Source organism: Ictidomys tridecemlineatus, chromosome 5 (genome assembly GCF_052094955.1).
Source record: "Ictidomys tridecemlineatus isolate mIctTri1 chromosome 5, mIctTri1.hap1, whole genome shotgun sequence".
NCBI lineage: Eukaryota > Metazoa > Chordata > Mammalia > Rodentia > Sciuridae > Ictidomys > Ictidomys tridecemlineatus.
The window spans coordinates 26607769-26633163 of record NC_135481.1 but is presented as its reverse complement, the minus strand read 5'-3'; the positions used below and the strand labels follow the sequence as shown (position 1 = coordinate 26633163).

The window sequence follows — 25395 nt, the reverse complement described above, 5'->3', positions numbered from 1 at the left end:
TCATCAGGTGCCTGGCTTAACATAACTCCTCTAATTCCATCCATGTTGTTGCAAATGATAGGATTTCACTCTTTTTTATGGCTGAATAGTAATCCATTGTATGTACATGCCACATTTTCTTTATTCTCTTAATTAGAACATACATATGGATTCTTATTTTAACTTCTTTAAAACTGGGGTGCATTTTATACTTCACAGTCTTACAATACAAGACAGTTTGCAACTGCTCTTATTTTTTTTATTTTTTTTTAAAGAGAGTGAGAGAATGAGAGGGAGAGAATTTTTTTAATATTTATTTTTTAGTTCTCGGTGGACATAACATCTTTGTTGGTATGTGGTGCTGAGGATCGAACCCGGGCCGCACGCATGCCAGGCGAGCGCGCTACCGCCTGAGCCACATCCCCAGCCCTGCAACTGCTCTTTTAAATCAGGTGTCCCTGGAAATAGTTACATGGAAAACCTTCCATTAGCATCTTCTAGCAATATCAAGAAAGTTCCACCAACACATTTTGATGAAGCACAATAGTTAAGCTATCTCAGAAAACTGTTGTAAGGATTGGGCTAGTATTAAGGTTTAGAACAGTGCCTGGCACACAGTGAGTCTGTGTAAATATTAGCTCTATCAACAGCAGCATCTAGCACTCTAGCTTCCATGGGTCAACATGCAGGCAATATTCCCTTCCTTTCCTAGAACCATAAGAAAGTACACTGAGTTCCTAAACTAAAAAGTGAAAAAATAGAAAATAATGACCTGTTAAAAGCATTTGAACCTGAGGTAACACATTGGTTACCTTGAGGAAATAATGTCTAAATACCTTAAGGAAATTTCTTCGAGGGACCCCCAGTTTGGGACACACGAAAGACTTTCTCCTTCAGCTCACTTCTGTCTCTCCTCCTTACACAAATATTTTTCCAAAGTGCTCTCCACCCTCATTCTCATCAAACTAACAATAGAAAGCAAGGAACACCCACTTCCTCAACAGGTTCTGTGTGGTGATAGTTGCCTGGTGAGAGAAAGTCAGGGATCTTCTTCCTTATTTAAAAAATAAAATGTATTTTAATAGTTTTTCAGGGAATAAGAAAAAATGACTTCAATTAAGAGGAAAGGAGATCTTCTCTCTCTCTCTCTCTCTCTCTCTCTCTCTCTCTCTCTCTGTCTCTCTCTCTCTCTCTCTCTCTCTCTCTCTCTCTCTCTCTCACACACACACACACAAAAAAAAAAAAAAATTCTCCATGAGGCTTCATGTTCAAGTCAATCACAGAATCCAACCTTAAGTTGGATTAATATTAACTGAAATGCTACCATTTGTCATAAATGATACTCTAGACAAATAGTACTCTAGACATACAGAATTTTATTTTATCTGATCATCATCCTTAAAGATGATTTAATGTTTGTACAAGATCTGCACCACCTAATGACGATGTGTTCTCAGTGTGATGACATGTAGGTTTGGGTTCAAATTCTAACTCCTCGACTCTGTATGATCTGTTCCACGTTCTTTAAACTAGGCTCCATTCTTTCAGCTGTAAAATGGAGTTGACAACATTGATAACCTTGCTAGATTGTTTTAAGGACTAAGTGAGATAATCCACAGAAAAAATTTAAGCACGTTGCTTGCCTTGTGTTTTCAGTCATTGAAACTTAGTATTAGCTAACTGTTAACAACTTCAGAAAAAATCATAGAAAGAAATTAGATTTAGGCGCCATCACTTTTGGGGTCTCTATCCATCAAAAAAGTTACTTTGGTATTCTGAGTTTTTTGTTGTGGTGGTGGTTGTTTAACCTTTATTTATTTATTTATTTATTTATTTTTTAAAGAGAGAGAGAGAATTTTTTTAATATTTATTTTTTAATTTTCGGCAGACACAACATCTTTGGGTTTTTTTTGTATGTGGTGCTGAGGATCGAACCCAAGAGCTGGGCGTTTTCTCCAGTTGAATGCTCTATGTCCTCACAGAGGAGGAAACAGGCCCAGAGAAGGAAAATGAATGGTCTGAAACAAACCAGCTAAGTTAGCAAAGGTGCTGGGCTAGGTTCCAAGTCTCCAAAAATTCCCAATCCTTTTTTTTTTAAAGTATCCAATCATTTTCTAATATATTTTGCTTTGTCTGTATTCTTTCCTTCAGGACTAGAAAACTTCATTTTAGTTGCTTTGAATCAGGAATTAAAAGCTATCAGTATGAATGTAATGTACTCCTCTATTGTGATCTATGTAAGAAATAATAAAAAAATAATAATAAAATAAAATTTTAAAAATTTTTAAAAAAAAGCTATCAGGAGTGCAGCAGCTATAAAGACAAACAGCTTTACTACTGAAGTTTGGACTCAGAGATGTTGGCATGAGGGATCTGCACATCCACTCTTGTAGTCCTTCTATCAAAAGCCCTCCTCCTGCCAGGTTCCCCCAAAGAGAAAAATTATAAATAGGAGACTTGCTATTTTAAAAAAAATAGCAATATTTTTAAAGTAACTCTTCAGAATCATCTCCCGTAATTTTTTTTTTAGTTTTTCACTATATCTTCAAAAGATTTTATTAAGAAATCAAGTCTCCTAATTTTTTCTTTATTTTTTATTCTAATTTGTTATATATGATAGCAGAATGCATTACAATTCATATTACACATATAGAGCACAATTTTCCATAAGTCCTTGTTTGTGCATTCTTTCCTATGGTTCCAAAATGGAAAGAAAGCAGAAAAATCATAAAAGCTTTCACTTCCATATAGATTTGCTCAGCCCTTTAGCATTCTCCTCTTAAAGCAAGATTATTTTCCCTGGTACTGCCTCAACTTCTCTATAAAGATATATCCTCTGGTCCTCTCACTCATGTGTTCATTCAACAAATATTTATTGAATACCCATTATGCACTTGGTGCCAGGGTACAGTGGGGAGTCAAGGCAGTTACCCTCAACATAAAAAAGCATCTTTTCCACCTCAGACCTTACTCTTTAGCAGCATCCCAATTTTAATTCTCTCAGTGACTATACCTGCCTTTCAGTTTTCAAAGAAGCCAATCCTCATGAATGTGTTGAACTTCTCTCACAAACAGTGCAACACAACAGCCATGTTCATACCCCCACATGGCTTTTTCCCTGCAGACACATGCACACATCACATGTCTGGCACAAATGTGAAGAAATGAAAGGAATAAATACACAAAGCTCAACAGAGAACAAAAAGAAGTTTTTAGAAAGAGAAGCACAAAGCCAGGCAAAGTGGTGCACACCTAATCCTAGCAACTTGAAAGGCTGAGGCAGCGGAATTGTGAATCCCTTAGCAATTTAGGGAGTCTCAAAAAATAACAAGTGCTGGGGATATAACTCAGTACCACAGAGTGGGGGTGAAGAGGGAGGAAGAGAAAAAGAAACATGGGATATATTGTAAAGAATTTTGGTACCTGAAATGTTTTGAATATTTTAAGATGGTTCCTCTGTAATTTAGGGACTTCACTTTCCCCAGCCCCAAATCCCAAAATGCTTTTTTTTTTTTTAATTGTCTGTTTGTTTTTGGTTTTTTGACTGAGGATATTGAAATTAAGGGCACTTTACCACTGAGCTAGTCCTTAGTCCTATTTTTTTTTATTTTCTTTCTTTTGCACTTTAGGGCCTTGCTAAGTTGCTGAGACTGGCCTTGAACTTGTCTGTATTCCTCCTGCCTCAGCCTCCAGAGTCACTGGGATTACAGGCATGTGTCACTAACTCATGTGCCACTGTGACCAGCTCCAAAATGATTTTTATGAAGATATAGGAATGTGTAAATATAAGTATTACTCAGGTAACAGAACATTAGCATGTTTGAGAACTATATTGCCACATGTTCTTTTATACAATTAATGTTCCTTATCTAGGGATTCATTTAGGGAAAAAAATGTTCACCTGGGCTGGGGATGTGGCTCAAGCGGTAGCACGCTCTCCTGGCATACGTGCGGCCCGGGTTCGATCCTCAGCACCACATACCAACAAAGATGTTGTGTCCGCCAAGAACTAAAATATTAAAAAATTCTCTCTCTTCTCTCTCTCTCTCTCTCTCTCTCTCTCTCTCTCTCTCTCTCTCTCTCTCTCTCTCTCTCTCTCTTTAAAAAAAATGTTCACCTACCAATGACTGTCATAGGAATATAAATTTTATCAGTGTTTTTATGTTTAATGTTAAAAAGCATTGACTTTTCTTTTTTGTTTATTTTATGATGTCACTATTGACCCACCTTGGTGTTCTGAGGGGATACATAAAATAAACACAGCAGACAAGGCAAGAAAAGTCACAGGGAGTAAGGCAGGATAAGAATCATTTTATAATGTGTGAAGAGATGAGCTGGGACAATTTGTTTACCAAATGAGCCCTGTCTACAACTCTCTTAAGACCACACAAATCCTACATCCTGAGGTGAAACAGAGCTACTTTCACTACAAAAGCAATACACACACTACCCTACAGCAGGGACCTCCCACTTCCACAAGAAACAGCTGTGTCCTCTGTGCACAATTCGGTTCTAGATGTGAGTAGATATGCTTCTAACCTCCTGGATAGGTCCAGAGTAGAACATGAGAGAAGACAGACAAAGATTGACATATTGTTTGTGCAAAAATCTCAGGCAGAGAGAAGTAAGTGGAAATATAACAGCTTTGAGAAGTAGAAAGAAATTGGAATCTGGCTCTTTTTGGTCTCCTGATTGAAAGATGAGTTTGATTTTATCCAAATTGATAATATGAGAATACAACTAGATATTTTTTTCATGTGAACCATTTTATTCAATCATGCCAAGGAAGCATCTGAAATACAAATTCAAAATAATTAAGGCCCATGTTGAAAATAGTGCCCTGACAGTTTCCAGAATGTTACTCAAAAATATAGAACCCTTCATGACTTTGAGTGTCCTCCTTGCATAGGGGCCATGTTAATACTCTCTGTATCATTCCATTTTTAGTATATGTGCTGCAAAGCAGGCACTGCAACTAGATTTTAACTGCATTATGTATTCACCTATAACTTGTGATTTATAAACATATTCTCATAAATGCAGTATTTTATAGTAAATACTGCATATACAGTATTTTATAGTAAATCAGAGATCCATCCTTAACATTGAAAAGAGCTATTCATGGCTGAAAACGGACAGGATCTAAATTTGCAAATCACTTGATTAAATATTTATTAAATCAAGGTACCTGCTACATAAAAATACTCAGTTTTCTCCAGGTAAATGAGATAAAAAGACTAAATTTGGGCAGATGTTGGTATTCCAACATCACAATTCTTTTCAGAGAAAAAATACTCTGCAAACAGTAGTGAATGAAATAGAAATTTCCACATGCTGTGAGGACCTTCAAACATATCCTCATTTGTAAAAGTTTCCTCCAGGCAGTCACAAATTCTGTACAAGTATTAAAGAGAAAGACCAAGATGAAGAAAAAACAAGCAGTCCCAATCTAGGAATCGGCCTACTATTTCTAAAATGTTCCTCCCTTCAGTGGGTGACCAATGAAACCCAGTAAGAAAGTAATATGAGCTGCACTATGTCAGGAAAGGACAGGACACCAGAACAATTCCTGAAATTCAGAGATGTTCTGAAAGACCATTGCCAATGGCTCCAGGAAGATAATAGCTTTCCTTTTAATTTATGGAAACCATTGACTATGTGTCATTTAAAAATATAGACAGTACAATGGGAATGGGAGGGGTTATTTAATTTGCTGAGTAATATCTCAAATAATGTGAAAGCAACTCCATCATGGACACAAACATACATCACTGCAATGGAATGAGCAACCCACAGCCAAGTGTACCTTGAAGGACACCATGAAGCGGGGTGGTCTCCAAGAATTTGATTTAAAAAAATGCAAAAGGTGTAAGGAGCTCTCCCAATCAGTAGTTGCTTTTTGTGGGCACTCAGAGGACAGTGAAACATAGACTTTGGAGTCAGATTTTTCTAAATTCAAATAGCAGGACCCCACTAACTAATTGTATAAAGGGAGCAGCAAAATGCCAGGTTGAGGATGAATAAATTATGGCTATTCCTACGAGTACAATAGATAGGGCCTGAACACTGATCTTCCAGCCTTAAGCCTGATATTTTTCCTACTATACCTTAAGAATGACACTGAAATATTATAAAGCTCTCAAAGAAAGGAGCAAAAATATTTTCTAAAAAAAAATGGAAAAAGAGGAGTAACTTAAACTACCCCGAAGGTAGGATATCTTCAAGTTAATAGAGGGAATTCTGCTATTAACAGGCTCTGAAGAGGTACAATGTGTGCCCATTAAGTTGCAGTGCCAGCAAATCTCTGGGCCCGACTCAAAGGCAGAAGGATTAGAAATGGCAGCACTGCCACTGTGGCCAGGACAGAGAGGCTTTCTACCCAGGAAACACTCAAAGGACTTAAAGTCGGAAAGAGGATTTCCAAGATTCTAAAACACACAACACCTTTCTATTTTTGACCTAAAAAATGCAGTTGGGGCTTCCAACAAGACTAATCCTCTGACAACAGGAAATGTGCTATGAAGGCCTTGTACACACCCACCTGCCTCAGGTTTTTCATATGCTGCAACACAGGACAGACCTTGATCTGTTAGGGAAATACACCAACTCAAGAAGCAACCCTTCATTTTGTAAAGAAGCAATGACACTTGTTTCATTCATTCCAAGAAAAACTTATGAATTAGAAGATGCAAGAGCTGCTGGGATGACTACCCAAACAATAAAATAATTAGTCAAATAGGCCTGAGTTAGCAGTAACTGGAGGGAGGCTCAAATTTATTAATTTTTTTTAAAAAATGAGAATGAATGTTCTATATTTATTCACTCCATCCAGAAATTTGTCTAGAATATATAATACCCTGCCTTTCCAGACCAACCATTGACACACCAGGGTGATGTCTTCACTGTTGTCTTATAAGAATGATCTCTATAGTGGGCTATGATCATCAAACAAAAGGAACAAACCCTTCTTTACTTTTTGGTGATGAGATGTGCTATAAGCTCACAGATAGCACCATAAATGCTAAGGGCTCCTGTCCCATATACCCTACTCCAAAGATTAAGTTGATACATTTTGACACAGAGATACTTACAAAGGATCCAAAATGCACCAAGTATTGCTTCACACCTCCCTTGCCTACCCCACACCCTCACCAACCACATCAGAGCAGGTCTATTCTCTGTCCTCAGTACATAGTGGCTTACTGAAGCACACAGGACTTACATCTCTTTAAGATGGTTTTATTCCTACAAACATCTGCCCTACCACACCCTCATGCTGCATTCTAAAGCCCTACTCCCAACATTTACTCCCATGCCACGGCTCCATCTATTCCCTTTTTCCTTCTCCAGCTCTCCTGTCCCTCATCACCAGCTGCTTTTCTCAATCTCCAGTTTGGGTGTGCAAAAACTGACCTTGTTTTAACAATGCCAGTCAGTGAATACATACACGCTATCCTTGTAACACAGTGAGCTGCTGTGCTAATCTCGAGATGTTCAACCCTCCTCAGAAAACTCATATGCTACTGTGTCTTCTGGAAATTCTACTTTTCCAAAAAGGAAAAGAGTTCTCCCCAGCCACATCTGGGAATGGAGCCATTTCAGAAACCCAAGTGCTTTTCAAACCTCTTCCAGTTTGGTTTCACCATAATGTAAATGGAAGAGCAGCATACTGATATAAATTTATCATGAGTTTAAGATATTACTCCCTGTGAATATTTTCACTATACACTAACTCAGTTTTTCTTTTTAAATTAATCCATTTCCTGATGTTTTAAAACAACTGAAATAAAGATGCTAGGATTCTTAGCCTCTGCCATTAGCTATCAATAAGCTGTAGACAGCCAGCTAGATGCCTTTGTGGGCCTCTCTCCACCGATACATTTAAAATATGTGTTTAACTGCTCCCAGATATCATATTCCTTAATAGATGAATCAAATGAAAGGGGGAAAATTTACCTAAGGATAAGGTCTAATGAGATATACTTCTTATTGCTTCTCAAGAAGTCTTTCTTTGCTCCACCTATTCTATATGCAGGGTCTTAGAATTGACTGTTTGCATTTCTGTCACAGCTGTGTATAGAATGAGGTGTGCCTTGAGTTATGCAAGGGCACTGAGGTTAAACAACAATGGACCTGAAGCCATCCAATTTTCAAACCAACCCGGCAGATCACAGTTGGCTTTTTAAAATTATTATTGTTGTTGTTGATTTCTAATTATTACATTATAATTAGTAAACACGGTCTGCATAATATCAAATTGGGGGAATTTAAAATGAGTTATTTTATAAATGTTTTCAGTAGTTGCATGAAAGTAATTTCTGTGTCCTATGTGTTAGATGCAATATATATAATATTGTGTGTGTGTGTGTGTGTATTCAAGCTACTTACTTGTGATTTCTAATTTGTTATATATTTTGTGGGGGAGGGGGATGCCAGGGATTGAACTCAAAGACACTCGACCACTGAGTCACATCCCCAGCCCTTTTTTGTATTTTATTTGTGCCTCGCCCTTGCTGAAGCTGGCTTTGAATTCATAATCTGCCTGTCTCAGCCTCCGGAGCCACTGAGATTACAGGTGTGCACCACTGCAGCCGGCTTTAATTTTTTATATCTTTATATCTTTGCTACCTCTTCTGCAAGTTTCTAAGAAAGGTAATGTTTAAAAACTGGATCATATTTATTTTCAGAAAATAAACCCAAGGTAACATATTAAAAAGGATGAATATAGCCAGGCTCTATGTTCATGGCTCGGGAGGTTGATCACTAGTTCAAAGCCAGCCTCAGGAACTTAGTGAAACCCTAAGCAACTAAAAAGGACTCTGTCTCGAAATAAATTTTAAAAGGTGGGGTAGGGGCTGGGGATGCGGCTCAGTAGTTAAGTGCCCCTGGGTTCAATCATCAGTACAAAAAAAAAAAAGACTATAAAGCACCATTAAATAACAAGGTTATTTATAAATAATAGTCATTATTAAGTGGCATTAAATCTGTCAGCTTCAATTTTGTTCTGAGGAAATCTGGAATTCATGGGGCTACTTTAAGAGTTATAAAAACTTTTACTCAATTTTACTTTTTCTCCCCATTATTATTTTTTAACTGGAAAAGAAAAGTATACAATCAAATGAGTTATATACCAAATTTAACTTGTTTACTTATACTACTTTGCTATTATTTCTGCTTTTAGTGTACACATTGGTATGTTAATTAACTGAGAAGGCTATAATTTATACTAGCTTTTTTAAAATTTTGTTTTGTTTTGTTTGGAATGGGGAGAAGGCTGGAAAATAGATTCATGTTTCCACTCATGAAATTATTTTATAAAGCACATGTGAGCCATACTCGATAAATGACAAGGAAGTCTTGGAAACATGTGTTCAGCATGTCTTTGCATTCCTCCTGTTATGACAGTCAGTTGAGCAATAAGGAATAAACAATGTACATTTCATCAGAACATTTTACTGTAGAGTACTTCGGAGGTTGCTTTATGTTTGGAAGCCTTCTTATCTGACTTCTTTCTATACATATAATAGAACTATTCTAAGTTCAGGCTACTTCTTGTCCACAGCAGATAAACGTCTTTGTGGCCAGCTCGATATTTCTGCGTAAGCTCTGAGGAAATCTGCATCATGTCATTGCAGCTAACCTCTCATTGCCTCAGAGAGCTGCTCTAGTCCAGCCGATTACAAATTTTCTTTAGCAATAAAACTGTTTCTTCAAAGGAAACCTTACATAGCACCTCATCAAATAAGACCAATGAAAGTAGAACCATTCTAATGAAAGGAACGAACGAAGGATAAGATTCCAACTCCAAGGCGTGTGGACCCACGAGGTACCTAACAAGGACTCCACTGCACGCATCCAGAAAACCAACGCTGAAAGTGCCACCTCCATCCCAGCTCTAAATCATCCTGCCGGACTTTGGCTTTGTATGAAATACTACTTCTGTGCCTGAAATTGGCAGCTCATTTGTAAAGCCAACCAGGCTTTTTTAGTTGGCACCTCCTGAAGATGCAACCTCTCAGATTCCCCTCTAAGGCTCCTCTCATCTGGAAGGAAAATCTCAAATAGGGTTCTGGTGAGCACTCCAAGACGGGATACAGAAAGTTTGAGAGAAAGGATGAAAACTTTAGGAAAGAGTCCTGGGGACACTATGGTTGGGTAGGTCCTTAGAAAGGATGAACTTTGAACCTAGAGCTAAGTCCTAGAAAACCTAGGTCAAACCAGCCAAAAGATAATCAAGAAGCACCACCCACCCTATAATAGGACACCAGTGTCCTTTAAACAGAAAGTGGAGGGAACCCTAGGGAAGACGTTTGTCCTCAACTACACTGGTGATCCTATCCTGCTAAATGGACCATTTGAGCCCATCAGAAAATAATGCAAGTGTCAGTGGGCTCAAGAATCTATTCTTGGGTGGAACGCTCCAAAGTCAAGACACGCTTCAAAGAAGACAATAAAATGTTGACAAAACAAACCTAAGATAACTGAGAATATAATATTTCATGTTTTATCAAAAGCCACTTTTTACTATAGTACAGAACAGCATGAAGAAGTGCAAAAAATACTGATCACAATAAAAATTCCTATCAGAGTAAAACGTAAAAATTATCTCCACTAACTTGATTTTTTCCTATGAAATCTGAAGAAATTTCTAGTATTGGATTTTATCCACAGAACCCTTTGACCCAGCTAACTGCTAGGTCATAAGGAATGTTTATGTGAAAGCCTCATTACTTAAAACCATTAGAAAGTTTCAAGGAAAAAGGAAAGGGCATGAGGAAGAAGGGGCAGAGAAACGCCTAGTATTTCCCACCTCAGCTCATGTGAGAGCAGGACATAGTGAACTCCAGATTAAGTACAAGACAGGCCCAGAAAATTAGTCAAAGTCATATTAAAGTCAAAACCTAGAAACTAAAGAGCAGGCTTAAAAGGGTCTTGAGAAATGGCTTATGAATTTGGGAGGGAGAGTGTTCCGAGAATTCAGGAGGATGCCTATCTAGACAGACTTTGGAGCAAACAGCTCATCAGAGCCAGTGGTAACAATAGTCAGAACAGAAGATCCATAGTAGTTGTTGCTTTTTTAAAAGACAAAGTTTCTCTTGCCTTCTAGGTCAAACAACTTACTTGATCCTGCTCACCCCATTTGATTTCAATGGCTCCCAAACTATTCCAATCAGGTTCCTTCACTGTTTTTTCTTCCTACCTTGGGCAGAGGAAAGCCAAGCATCCAGGTTAGAATTTGGTCCCCCAAGGCCAGACCTTGTCTTTATCATCAGCCAAATGTAACATTTTATAGTATAATGTTAGTCTCCACATTCCAAGAAATCTGATTGCAAAAGTTTATGAGTTAAGTATTTGATCTCAGGAAATAATCCACAATTTTAAAAAACATTATAAATGGTACTCCTTTTAAGGGCTTTTCAATATGTATTTGTACTATATAAAAAGAAAATTGATGTATAGCTATCAAATATTGAAAATAAATCAAAGCTTCTAATAATAGACAATAATATTACTCAATTTTCTTAGATATATCACCCTAAAATTTTACGTATAAATGTCCAAGAAATAATAGTTCTTACACTTAAAAATCTATTGCATATAATGATAGAGAAATTAATTATTATGCATAAAAATTATAATGTTCAAATTGAAATATTTCCATTGGTTTCTGCTGTCTTTAAGTAGTTGAAATATCCATGTTTTCAGCTCTTATGAACTGGAAATTTCTGACACAGGAAGGAAGAGATTTTAAAATTCTATTATTTCTAATCCAAAAGGTCTTGATCTTACAGAGTATGTGTTCTATATATGTTTTCTCACAAATATATATCTATTAGATATGCAAATGGATAAATATCCATCAGTGGATTTTTGTTACTTGTGGGAAAATGCAGAGTTTTAAACATAGTTTAGTTGTCAAAGTACTGGAATTGCTAAAGTATCTCTCTGATTTATCTGAGAAATGCACAAGAATATATGAAATTAGGTAGCACCAAAAGAACTGGTCAGCATAACACACCTCCATGAACAGATGACATACGAAATTATTTGTTTTTTCTTCACTTCTGAACACCAGGACTCAGAGATAAAGTTCTATTGGCTTCCCATAGTGGAAAAATGGAAAGGGATGTTATTTCAAAGGAAACATCCTACCTACTTATGTTCCTTTATTCATGGCCTAAATAATTAGTAGGATTATCATGACCTAAGTAAAATGCATCTCTACCCACTCCACTCTCACCTTGAAAACCTGTCTCTCAAACCACATCCTCCTCTGGGTATTCCTTCAACCAGTGTTTTCTCCATATGTATGAATGCTATACCTTGTTGGTTAACTTGTACAGTTGTATGCCACTTCTAAAATACTCTATTCCTGTCTCATGAACATGTCTCAATTCTCCAGTAAAATTGCATATTTCCTGAAAACTGCTTTCTTATGTGTTGCCTCTCCACAACTCCTTACCACTAGACTGATAAGTTGCTCAAAGGCTAACTGTGTCTACCATCTGGCTTTCTCTAACAGCCTCTTCCTTCCTCTGTTTCCCTCTGTTCCCTGCTGATTTCATTCAGGAATAACCAAAAAGTGTTTTAGGGCTCTACTGATAGTTTAAATTAACAGAAAAGCACAGCTATGTTTGTAGGGCTTGGAGGTATAGCTCAGTGGCACAGCATTTGCCTGGCATGCACAAGACCCTGAGTTCAATCCCCAGCAACACACATACACAAATAAATTATATTTGTATGGAACTTAACAGGATTTAATACACAACTACTATGTCTCCAGTATTATGTTCCTAACTATGGGTGGCATGATAAAAACCTGTGATCTAGCACCACCTTGATATACGAAGTTAGTAATCTGGGTAAGGAAGCAAGATAAACTCATGTGCAACAAAGAACAAACAAGACACTGTTATCAGGGAGCAAAACATCTGTTACACCATGCGAACTACTAGAACAGGATATCAAAAGTGAAATGGACTTGAAGCCAGTAGACCTGAACTCTGTTATTTACTTACTAGCTGTGAGACCTCTGGTTAGTTGGGTATCCTCTCCTCATCTGTTTCCACAAAATGAGAATATTTATCTAGCAAATTTTTGGAAGGATTAAAGGATACATTATATACATTAAATATCACATTTGTGAACTGTAAACTACTGGGTACCTGTAAGACAGTTGTTTGACAAGGCAAGTAGACCTCAGGAAGCTAGACAGGGGAAGCAATCTGATTATGATTCAAGTAGAACCAGGACCTAAGCAAAACAACTTCAAAGTCAGGCATACAGCTAGTAAGAAATAGAAAAGAAAATATGTTTGGAACCAAGGTATGTTTTTTGTTGTCTGTCTTGTTTGCAGTGGTAGGGATGAAACTCGGGGCCTCATACATGCCAGGGAAGTGCTCTACCTCTAAGCTACATCCCCAGCTGAAGTTATGTCTTCACTTTAATTTAACAAGCATTGAGGAGTCCTGCTAATCACTTCAAAGGATATGAAAGTGAAAAACGTATAGCCTTTTCCCTTAAAACTTATAGGCATATAGAGATAAGACAAATACACTAATAAATATAAAACTGGCTGTAAGCTCAAAAGAATGTTTATGAGGTGATACAGCCTGTTAAAGAGAGCTGAATAACTCACCATTAGTGTGGGCTTCTAACTCACTACCATCTGTGAATGATCCACATTCACCAGTACTCTCTGGACCTTGTTTGTTCAAAGATGAAATAAAGTTTAAACCCAAGAGACTCTTCCCAACACCAACACAGTGATCTATGATTCTAGGTTCAAAGTTCAGATTTTAACCACGAGAATTTAAATGAAATTAGCATTTAGATGAGGGCAGTATTACAGGAATGGGAAGGAAAGGATCCAAGAGACATTGATTTTAAAATAATAGAAAATTCCAGGTACATTCCTATAAGCTGTGGAAGGCTGAGGGAGGAAGATTACAAGTTCAATGCCATCCTTGGTAACTTAGAGAGACCTTGTCTCAAAATAAATTAAAAGGGCTGGGAGTGTAGCTCAGTGGTAGAATACCTGTGAGTTCAATACCAGTATCACAAAAAAAAAAATAAAATAAAATAAAAATAATACAACAAAGTGCCTCACTGAGTGGAAAAGTAAGTGGCAAAGAGGACTCCAAAGAATGAAACCTAGGTAGCCAGGGGGGCAAAATGATGTTACCAACAGAACAGGATATTTGAAGTGGGGGACAGGAAAGAACTGGAATGGGCATAAAGTAAGTGTGTGTGAGCATCAGATTTTTTTGGAGGAACTGATGATGATATCAGATGGGCAAGTTGAGTGTGAGGAATTAGCAAAGCCACATCCACAGAGAAACGCTTGAAATCATCCCCATGCCCTGTGTCCTCAGCCCTCAGTGAATACCGTGGGGGAGCTCTGCTCCAGGTTGATGTCGAAGAGGGGATTCTCAATAACACAAGATTATGCCAAATTGTTCTCCAATACAATTGTTTAACACTCCCAATTTCTTATCCTCATCAATATTTGGCATTTGTTGTCAGACTTCTCAAAAGGGAAATACAGTGTGATCTAAGTTAGGATTTCCCTGACAGGTTTTAAGGTTGAGCATCTTTTTTTTACTTTGTTGAACACTCAGTTTGTTTCCTCTTATAGAAAAGCACATTCATGTACTTCCCCTATTTGTTTGTTTACTGTTTGTTTTTGTCATTGTTGGGTTTTGGGGAGTACCAGAGATCGAACTCAGGGACACTCGACCACTGAGCCACATCCCCAGACCTTTTTTGAATTTTGTTTAGAGACAGGGTCTCACTGAGTTGTTTAGCTCCTCACTTTTGCTGAGACTGGCTCTGAACTCATGATCCTCCTGCCTCAGCCTCCCATGCCACTGGGACAGGCATAGGCCACCAAACCCAGCTCTTCCAAACCCAGTTTTCTATTAATTTTTCTTATAGTCACATAGGAGCTCTTTATATATACAGGCTACCAAACCTTTGTGAGATACATATATCTCAAATACATTCTTATTTCTTGTTACTCCTTTTTTTTAATATTTATTTTTTAGGTGTAGATGGAAACAACACAATGCCCTTTTATTTTTAGGTGGTGCTGACCATCGAACCGGGTCCCGCCTATGCTAGGCAAGCGCTCTACCACTGAGCCACAATAATTTATCAATTTTTAAAAATTTTTTTAGTTATAGTTGAACACAATACCTTTATTTTATTCATTTATTTTGTTTTCATTTTTAAGAGAAGATATATAAGTAGAAAATAAGCATACAGAATATGCTAAATGTCATATATCAGGAACTGCAAATTAAAGTAACAAAGAAATGCCAGTACATGCCTATTAATGTAACCAAAACCTATAACACCAGATTCTGATGAAGATGTAGAACAACAGGAACTCCCATTGATTACTAATAGGAATGAAAAATGCCACAACTACTTAGGAAAATAGTTTGGCAGTTTGTTAAAAAACTAAACACATTTATTACCATATGATCCAGAAGCCACACGCCTTAATATTTACCCAAATGAGCTGAAAATATATACATAAAAAATATGAAATTTTATAGTAGATTTGTTCATGTTGCCAAAACTTGGAAGCAATAAGACATCTTTCAGTAGGTGAACGGATTAATAAACTATGACACCTACAAACAATGGAATATTATTCAGCACCAAAAAGAAATGGGCTATTAAGCCTTGAAAAGATAAGGAAGAAACTTAATTGTATATTACTAAGAGAAAGGAGCCAATATGAAAAGGCTACATACTATATGACACCAACTACATGATGTTCTGGAAAAGACAAAACTATGGAAATAAAAAGTTTGGCTATTGTCTTATAGGGGTTAAAGGAGAGGATTTTTAGGGCAGTGAAATTATTATGTATGATATTGTATTCGTTAGTAGATACATATTATACATGTATCAAGACCTATAGAGTTATAAAACTAAGACCGAATCCTAATATAAACTATGTACTTTGGGTAACAATGATGTATAAATATAATTTCATCAACAAATGTGCCACTCATTGAGGATGTTGATGACCAGGGAAGCTGTGGAGAGAAAGGATCAGGGATGAATGAAAATGTGTACTTTTTTGCTGCACTTTACCATGAACTTAAAACTGCTTTAAAAAATAAACTATTTTTTAAGAGGGACAAACCACGTGTCAAAATCACATCTTAATTTTGAAATTTAAAATTTAAGAAGTTGGAAACAGACAGGCGTGGTGGTGCACACCTGAAATCCTAGCAGCTCCAGAAGCTGAGGCAGGAGGATCACAAGTTCAAAGCCAGCCTCAGCCACTCAGTGAGGTCCTAAGCAACTTGGTGAGACCCTATCTCAAAAATAAAAAATAAATAAATAAATAAAAGGGCTAGGGATGTGGCTCAATGTTTAAGTGCCCCTGGGTTCAATCCCTAGTACAAAAAAAAAGAAGAAGAAGAAGAAGTTGAAAACAAATTTCTAAGCTCTGGCTAATTATTTGAGACCAACTTTAAAAAAAAAATTAGCCAACTTATTTTCATCACACCTATACAAAATCCATAATCTATATTCCAGTTAACGCCATGAAATGCATCTTCATTTGAACCAAGATAGGCTAGGAATGTAGCTCAGAGGTAGAGTGCTTGCCTAATATTCTCATTGCCCTGGACTGGATCTCAAACACTGAAAAAAGTGTGTGTGTGTGTGTGTGTGTGTATGTGTGTGTGTGTGTGTGTGTGTGTACCCGTGCATGTGCATGCGTGTGTGTCTGGATGAAAAGGTTAGGGCAGGAATGATCCAGAAATGAAAAGGGGTACTTAAGGCAAAAGAAATAGCAGCAAGTCACTCTATAACAAAAGTCTAGAGCCTTTAGTTCTAAGAAAGCAAATTCAACATCACAACAAAACACAAAATGGTAATCCACACCCAACTCCAAAGAGTTCCACAACTACTGACAGTAGTGATTAACTTTCTTAACACCATTAAAAACCAGTAAATCCTCGTGTTGTGATTTCTACACACCTTTCATCACTTTTAAACACTTTCAGAACTCTAAAAACTATACTAGATGGGAATCTGTTTTTTAATAGAACTTTTAGGTTGTTTTAGAGAAAAATCATCTTGACTCAAATGACAAATGTGAAATTATAGATAAAAAGCATAGAATGACATGGGAATGGGTTGTTCTGCCTGTGATGCATGTAAGAATCCTTCTTAAGGGTCTGGGGCTGTGGCTCAGCTGTAGAGCACTTGCCTCACACATGCAAGACCCTGGGTTCAGTCCTCAGCACCACATAAAATAAATAAGTGAAATAAAGGTATGGTGTCCAACTACAATTTTTTTTAAAAATAATTTTAAAAAAAAGAATCTTTCCTAAGAAATATATACATTTGGGGTTGAGTCTGTAGCTCAGTGGTAAAGCACTTGCCTCGCATGCATGAGGCACTGAGTTCAATCCTCAGCATCACATAAAAAAAGATAAAATAAATAAAGATCTGTGTGTCATCTACAACTAAAAAATATACATTAAAAAATTTTTAAAAAGAAATATATATTTCAAATGTACTTCAAATGTAACATAAATTGAATGCATCACAACTTATGCCTACCAATCCTGAAGCTGACAGTAATTTTAAAAGAAGTTTGATGTGTGGTTTCCATCAATGATAAAAAGCTACACCAGTGAACCTAGAAGCCACTGAATTGAGACAGCCTGAGTGATTGAAATTGAGACAGCGGCTCAGAAGCACATCAGTTAAACAATGCAGTAAACAAGCCAGCACTGAACAAGTGCTTGCAGTTCTCACTACAGTGAGCCCCAAGGCCTTCGTTGCTCTAGAAGAGCAGCAGCCCAATATGTGCACTCTGCATGGAAACAAACAATGAACCTTAACAAAAGTGTGCATAAAACCTTGGGAGGGGCTGGGATTGTAGACTGCTCGCCTCACATGGGAGAGACCCGGGTTCGATCCTCAGCACCACATAAAAATAAAGGCATTGTGTTGTGTCCATCTACACCTAAAATCAATAAATAAATTTTTAAAAAATTTTAAAAAATAATTTAAAAAAAAAAAGAACTTGGGAAGTGAGAGGGCTGGGAAGCAGAGTCAGAGGAAGGAGGAGGAGGCCTAAGCAGGGAATCAGAGACTTCACAGAGGCCCCTCTGGGCCAAGGACTAAAAGAAGAACATGAGCATCTACACACAGAGAAGAACATGTGACAAAGGTGAATGAACAAATTTTATATAGTCCACAAGATAATGTGGGGAAGGGCTTTAACTCACATGTCAGTTAAATAAGCATTATCCTTTAAAGATAACAGAAATTATAAGCAAAATGATCATTGATGTTCATCTTAAAAGTGTAACTGATATTTGATGGAATTTGGCAAGAGATGTCTGATGTTCAAGTGAAAAGACAGACTGGGTTGAAAAGCCATTGAGAAGGGAGTCCACGTGAGGCTGACGGATAGATAGGGTGGGTGGGTGCAAGGGGGGTTGTGTTTAGACTTACAAGAATCCCACAGTTACTTAGAGTGCATCAAGAGGTTCACAGGAAATGGATGTGACTAACATGGCGTGTGGAGGTGGAGGAGGGTATGTCCAGAACAGGGGCTAAAGAGATGGAACAGTGTTTGGGACCTTGGCCTAAAAGGACTCCTAGATGGCACTACAAGTCTGAGCTATTCTCTGGGCAATGGAAAGCCACCATAGGCTTTTATGTAGGAGAGGAACAGGAGATCTATGCCTGGCAGCCAGCCACAGACTGGGAACATAAAGAACATCTGAAGTACATGGTGTTATATGGCCTGATGTTGTGTCTCCCTAAAAGTCATGCACTGACTTTTTTGATGGTATTAGAATGTGGACCTTGGGGAGACCATTAGGTCATGAGGACAAAGCCCTCATGAATGGGATTTCCTTATAAGAAGAGGTCAGAGAATCTGTTTGCTCTTTCTGTCATATAAGGATATAAGAAGTTGGGAGTCTTCAACTGAAAGAGAGCCCTCACTAGCACCTGACCACACTGGCACCCCAATCTCATACTTCCGATCTCCAGAACATGAGGAACAAATTTCTATTGTGTATAAGTCACCCAGTCTGCAGTGCTTTGTTACCGTAGTTCAAAGTGACTGAGACATAAGAGAAGAGATGGTGAGGGTTTCAATTGTCAGTGGCAGTAGAGATGATGAGAAAGGGATTAATTCATGATATATTCAGGAGGCAGAAATCAATATAATTTCTTAACTGAGTAGTACAGAAGTTAAAGATAACTAAGACTTCCAGTTTAATAACTGAGTTAATGGTATTATCAACTCAGAGAAGAAAAGATGGTTTGAGAAGACCATTATTATTATAGCTAACACTTACTAAGCATTTTCTAAACCTTTTAAAGTACTAACACTGCAGTCTTTACAATGAGCCTAAAAGGCGCCTAATCTATTGATGAGAAAACTGATTGTACACAAAAGAGTAAGAAACTTGCCCAAGGTCACATAGCCAGTAAATGACAGAAACAAGATGTGAACTCCGGCAACTCTCAAATACTGCATTATATTGTGTAGACATAACCCGCATGGGAATTGTATTTGGCATCTGGGACTGAACTAAACTGAACTAAAGCTCCAAAGAGTAAATAAGGAAATGGGTCATTTACACAGCTCTATGTCCCAAGGCCATGGGAGAGAAGATATACACACTTAGAGTGAAGAAAGAGGCAAAATCTGAGGAGCAGCCAGAGAGATCTGAAGAGACTAGGAAAGAGATTTTTAAATAGTGAGAGTCCCTGGGCTGAGTGGCTCACCACAACACAGAGATCCCAGGTGAACACAGTTTGCACTTTCTCTTTGTGAAAACAGGGGATCCATTCACAATTTGCTGGGAGATGAATCCAGCTAAAGGATCCCTGCTCAGATTTCATCACAGGAAGAGAAGCCTGGTAAGATATGAAATGGGGAAGACAAAGAAAAACAAACAAAACAATCAATGCTCTCAGCTCTTGGAAGAATGATTTATGCCTATGTTTGAACAAAGCGACTCCTGCCTCCAAAGAAGCAGCGATGCAGGCTCATCCCTCAAGCAGCACCCCCACTTCACCAGTTACTCATTCCTCCCTGGTTCCCAGCAGCTGCCATGGGATCTCTGCTGCCCCAGAGCAGCACTCAGCCATGCTGCAGCAGTATCAAGATAGAGAGAGAAGATGGGAGGGGAGGGGAGGGGAGGGGGGATAGTAGAGGATAGGAAAGGCAGCAGAATACAACATACACTAGTATGGCAGTATGTAAAAAAGTGGATGTGGAACCGATGTGATTCTGCAATCTGTATACGGGGGAAAAATGGGAGTTCATAAACCACTTGAGTCAAATGTATAAAATATGATATGTCAAGAGCTAAATAAATAAATAAAATAAAAATAAAAAGAGTACAGAAGGCAGAGCCCACTGCAAAGAGCCAAAAAATAAAAATAAAAAAAGGAGACAGGCCATAGCTCAGAGGTATAGCTCTTGCCTAGTAAGGCCTGGGATAGATCCCCAGCACTGCAAGGTTGGGGGGAATAAATGTGCAAATAAATAATGGTTCCTGCCAGGATTAGTTTTGGTTTTTAATGGGCTTCAAATGACTCATCAGTTATCATGTTGTCTGTGCCCTGAGCTCTGGCTCTAAATCAACCAAGTTCAGAGGGAGGAAGAAAGGAATAACAGCAAAAGATGGACAGATATCGAAGGAATCTTTAAACCTGAGAAGAGAAAACAGAATTGGAGTGGGGGCTGGTAGGGGCACCATTTCCTGTGGAACACTCAGGTTCTGAAGGTCTGGAGAGAACAGAAGCTGAGATACGAGAGAGAGAGAGAGAGAGAGAGAGAGAGAGAGAGAGAGAGAGAGAGAGAGAGAGAGAGAGAAAGACAGCCCTGGGCTGGCAGGACCTGCTGACAGGCAGGCCCTGGTTGCCATGGTGCCACCCTGCTGGCCAGCATGGTCTCATCAGCACGTTCCTTTTTTGTCACAGTTCCTGTCTTGTGGGTAGAGGCAGCCACAAGAAAGAAAGAAAAATAAAGTTGCTAATGGCTGCAAGATCACTGAACAACAGTCCTCCAAGGGACAAGAGAACATGATAAAAGAGAAAGCAATCAAGATGGGGGTTAACTCCCTGAGAATACATTAAATCAACCTGGACATTCTAGATGTGAGACACCCTCATGAATAAACACTTCTCCCCAAAATTTACAGGTTTTTTTTTTCTTTGTGGCAGTTAAGATCCACATTTCTGGTGGAGCTCTGGGTTCACTCCAAGGTAAAAAGCATGGGCTTGTGACAAAGAAAACCAAATGACATATTGGTCAACACACTGAAGTGGAGGGCAAGACACCAGCAGGATGGCTAGGCACCAACAGTAACCAGCCAAATGACTTTAGTACTTTACAAGCCTCAAATGCTTCATCTGTAAAGGGAGAAGCCGGGACCAGATGAACTTAAGAATCCTCCCACTCCTTAATTTATGCTTGGACACACTCAGGGCAAGGGAGCCTTTCCACATGCTTCTTATGGGATATTAAGCTGTCCACGTGCCACGGACCTGACTGTACCTCCAGGGACACACAACTAGGAGAGCAGCCGCAACTCAGCAGAAGCAAGAAGTAAATACATACACATTCAGCTGGATCCATAAGTTGGATTAAACCCTGGGATAGTGGGCAAGACCATGTCTTATTCATCTTTACATATTCAATATCCAGCACATTCCAGGTACTTGGCTTAGTAGATATTTATTGCATCCATTAGAAGGCAAAATTTGAATACCATATTAAGAAAATTTTCAAACATATCTTTTATGGATTGAGTTATTTTTGCCCAAAAAAAATTTCAAATGGGTTGAAATTGTGTTTGCCCAAAATTGTCACCTTAAAGTCGTAACTCCCAGTACTCACAATTTAACCTTTTTTGGAGCTGAGACCTTTAGAGAGGTAATCAAATTGAAAAGAGGTCAGTAGGGTGGGTCCTAAACCAACATGACTGTTTTCCTTACAAGAAGAGGAAATTTGAACTACATTAGTAGAGGGAAGATGACAGGAGAAGACAAAGAGAAAACAGTTATCTCCAAGCCAAGAAGAGAGGCCTGGAATAGACTCTTCCCCACAGCCCCAGAAGAAATCAACCGTCCGGCCCTCTGATCTTGAACTTCCAGGTTCCTGAACTATGAGACAATAAATTTATGCATTTAAAGCCACCTAGTTTATAGTATTTTGCTACCACAGCCATAGCAAACTAATACAATACCCACAAGAAAAGAGAATTGTGTGATGAAACCACACATAATACGCACCACACCCACCTTTTACTCTTCCAATTCTTCACACTATATCTCTAAAATAAATGTGATTTTCCTTTCATGACTACATGCTCTTGCCAAACCTAGCAAAATTGACCGTAACTTGAAGGTGTGTTTAAATGGAAAAAATACATCTTATACTAAAACACATACATACATTTCTCCATGAAAGCTACTAACAATATTAAAAACAAAATTCTAATATATTTGAATTTTGTGGACACATTTTTCAGAGGATGGGCAAGATTTTTAGAGCAATTCAATTATTTAGTTAGCTCTCTTACTCATCATGTTATCCGAGAATACAAATTCGTATGACTTTATGAAAGCAAAGGAAAAGAAAAGAGAAAGAATGCACTTGGTATTTGTACCCACTTGCTGGTCATTACAAACGCCCTTTTCAAACTAATCTCAAGAAAGTGAGCAGACATCAAGAAGTCTATAGTTAAGGAACATTGACAATATATACAATGACATTTATGATAAATTGCACATTGTTTAAATACCTGAAAATTGGCATGACAGAGCTCAAAACCACTACAAGGAAAAAAAATAAGTAAATGCAAAACCATACCTTGACAGGATAGAGAACCGTTTATTGTGTTTTTCTAAAACTTTAGAGACTGGAGTTGCCAACAGGTCAACAATTAACAACTTCTAATCACATGTCCTGTTCATTATTTTTTGTCTAATGTTAAGACAAAGAGAAATGTTAAAGTCAAAATGGCCTGCTTATCAATGTTTTTCAAAGGAGCCTTTTGAAAAGCAGTTCACTCTATCAACTTTCAAAGACAGGCATCTCTGTCAGAAAACCACAATCCAGCTAATTAGTCTCAGCTGTTCCTCACATGGCCCTGCAGACCAGTCAAGTGATTCTGTCCCATTCAAGCTTACTAAATTCCAGTTCCTCTGGCTCTCAGACACAGGGCAGCTTTATTAACCTCTTTCAGGGTTAGAAGACTAATGTTCCAAATCTCATTTGTCCTCTGAATCAAGAAACTACATTTGTTTTCTTAAGAAAAAAACTCGAAAAGTTATCATGTTGTCAAGGCCCTTAAAGGTTCTGTTGGCACTGTCTCTTTACAAATACAGTGACTGATCCAAACTAATAATACCAGAGATCAAAGAGCAGATTACTTACCAGATGCTACTCCTGGCCTCCAGAACTGTGAGTAAAACTGTCTGCGGGATTCCTCCCAGGTATCCCACTAGCTTTTCAAAGTCAACATGACATGCACTCAGCTTACCTCCCTTGCTTTTCTCCCCATCACTGCTTAAGACCCGCGTCTCTTCCAGTGTCTTCAGAAATAATCCCAGCACACACCCAGAAATCCCAGGATCCTCAGTGACTCCTCCCTCTTTCCCCTCCCACTTCTAATTGGCCTCCAAGTCCTAAGCATCTTTCCTGCTCTCACCCTCATTCCGATTTTTTATTATTTTTGGTCTGGATGACGATGATAAACCACTTATTTTGTTTTGGGTCCCAAACCTGGTCCCGTCTCTGATTCATCCTCTACCCCACACCTAAATTGCTCTTTTCAAAAGATCAATGGGATTCCATCACTATGTTCCATAAAACTTGTAAATGGCTCCCAGAACCTCCTATCATTCCTTGTCTCCTGTTTGTGAGCTGCTAGAGTACAACCACCAGAATATTTTGTCATTCTCTAAGCCAGTGGTTCCCAAAATCTGGCCCCAAGACTAGTATCATCAGCCCCACCCAGGAACTTGTTAGAAATGCACATTCTTGGGCCCACTCAATTGAATTAGAAATTCTGAGCATGGGATGCAGCAGTCTGTGGTTTAACAAGCCTCCAGGTGATTCTGATACATGGAAAAGTGTGAGAGTCACAGCTCTAAACCCATCAAACTGATCATCAAGAGACTTAGCCCTGACTTCTCCTTCTGCCAGCAATATTGAGTTAGATGCCCCTTCTCTGTGCTTACTATTTCTGGAACTGGTCACCGGTCTATGATAATTATCCACAATTATCCATATTATCCATATTATCCATATTTCTGGGGTTTCCCTTCTTAGTTGTGGAGTATCTCCAAAGTAGACATTGCATGTTATTTACCTTTTGTGTTGTTGTTGTTAATCAAAGAAAATTTTAATACTAAAAATGTAGAAAATCTTTATCTTTGATTCATTCACCCTACTGTCATGTCTTGAGCACTTACTAATCATTAGACAAGACATTGAGCACATAACTAAATGATCCATCCCTTACCTCTAGGAGAAGTTACTCTCTCATTCTGGCAGCTCAAAAGTGACTGAAGACTCAATCAGCCCAATCTACAAAATCACACCAAAACTTCAAGAGCTGTGAGTAACTCAAAAAACTGGACATAACCAGTATGACATCTCTCAAGGTAAATGAAATAGAATTTTTGGCAAACATCTGATGCTGACTCAGATATAAAGGCATGGTTTATAAAGGGGAGAAAGGGTACATTTTCATGAAAACTTACATATTTTCTCTATTATGTCTCAGTAACCTCTAGAATTTGGAGAATAATTTAACAAGGAAATGTATCAAGATTTTTAAACTCAGAATCATTAAAGTTAGTTTATTCTAGTTATAGTAGAAATTAAGTAATGTTTTATATTAGCACTTCAGCCTTTATTGTGTATAAGAATCCCCTGGGGATGTTAATTCTGACTCAATATGTCTGTGAAGAAGTCCAGATTTTTTTTTTTTTTTTTTTTTTTGTGCAGGGGCAAGATACTGGGGCACTCAACCACTGAGCCACATCCCCAGCCCTATTTTATATATATTTAAAGACAGGGTCTTACTGAGTTGCTTTGCAAGCTTTGCTTTTGCTGAGGCTGGCTTTACTCATGATTCTCCTGCCTCAGACTCCCAAAGTGCCAGGATTATAGGCACACACCACGGCACCTGGCTCCAGATTCTGTATTTCTAACAAGCACCCAGATGATGCCCAGGTTATACAGATGTTCCTAGACCCAGAACTATACTTTGAACAGAAGCAACATATTTTTCAGAGTGCAAAAGGTTTTCTCATTAAAGCAATAAAAACTTTTTAGGATAATTCTGCATTAAAAGTTTTCTAAAATAGCTTTCAACTTCAGGATAAAAATGG

General features: G+C 38.1%; 1 protein-coding gene and 1 non-coding gene across 8 annotated transcripts in view; both read right to left on the bottom strand.

The window, feature by feature from the left end:
- Positions 1–25395, bottom strand: part of Rab27a (RAB27A, member RAS oncogene family) — a 76730-nt gene that overhangs the window by 36408 nt on the left and 14927 nt on the right. The window contains exon 1 of one of the 7 annotated variants that reach the window (XM_021726852.3): positions 23538–23634. The exons of 3 other annotated variants lie outside the window; for them this stretch is intronic. The gene's annotated coding sequence lies outside the window, so the exon portion shown is untranslated. Of the gene's footprint in view, positions 1–13618; positions 13640–22864; positions 23029–23431; positions 23635–25395 lie in introns of those variants that run through there. 3 more of the 7 variants (XM_078049588.1, XM_078049587.1, XM_078049589.1) reach the window with 3 other exon arrangements.
- Positions 4844–4949, bottom strand: LOC120886945 (U6 spliceosomal RNA). Its single transcript, XR_005730130.2, has one exon. It is a non-coding gene; the product is annotated as a U6 spliceosomal RNA (small nuclear RNA).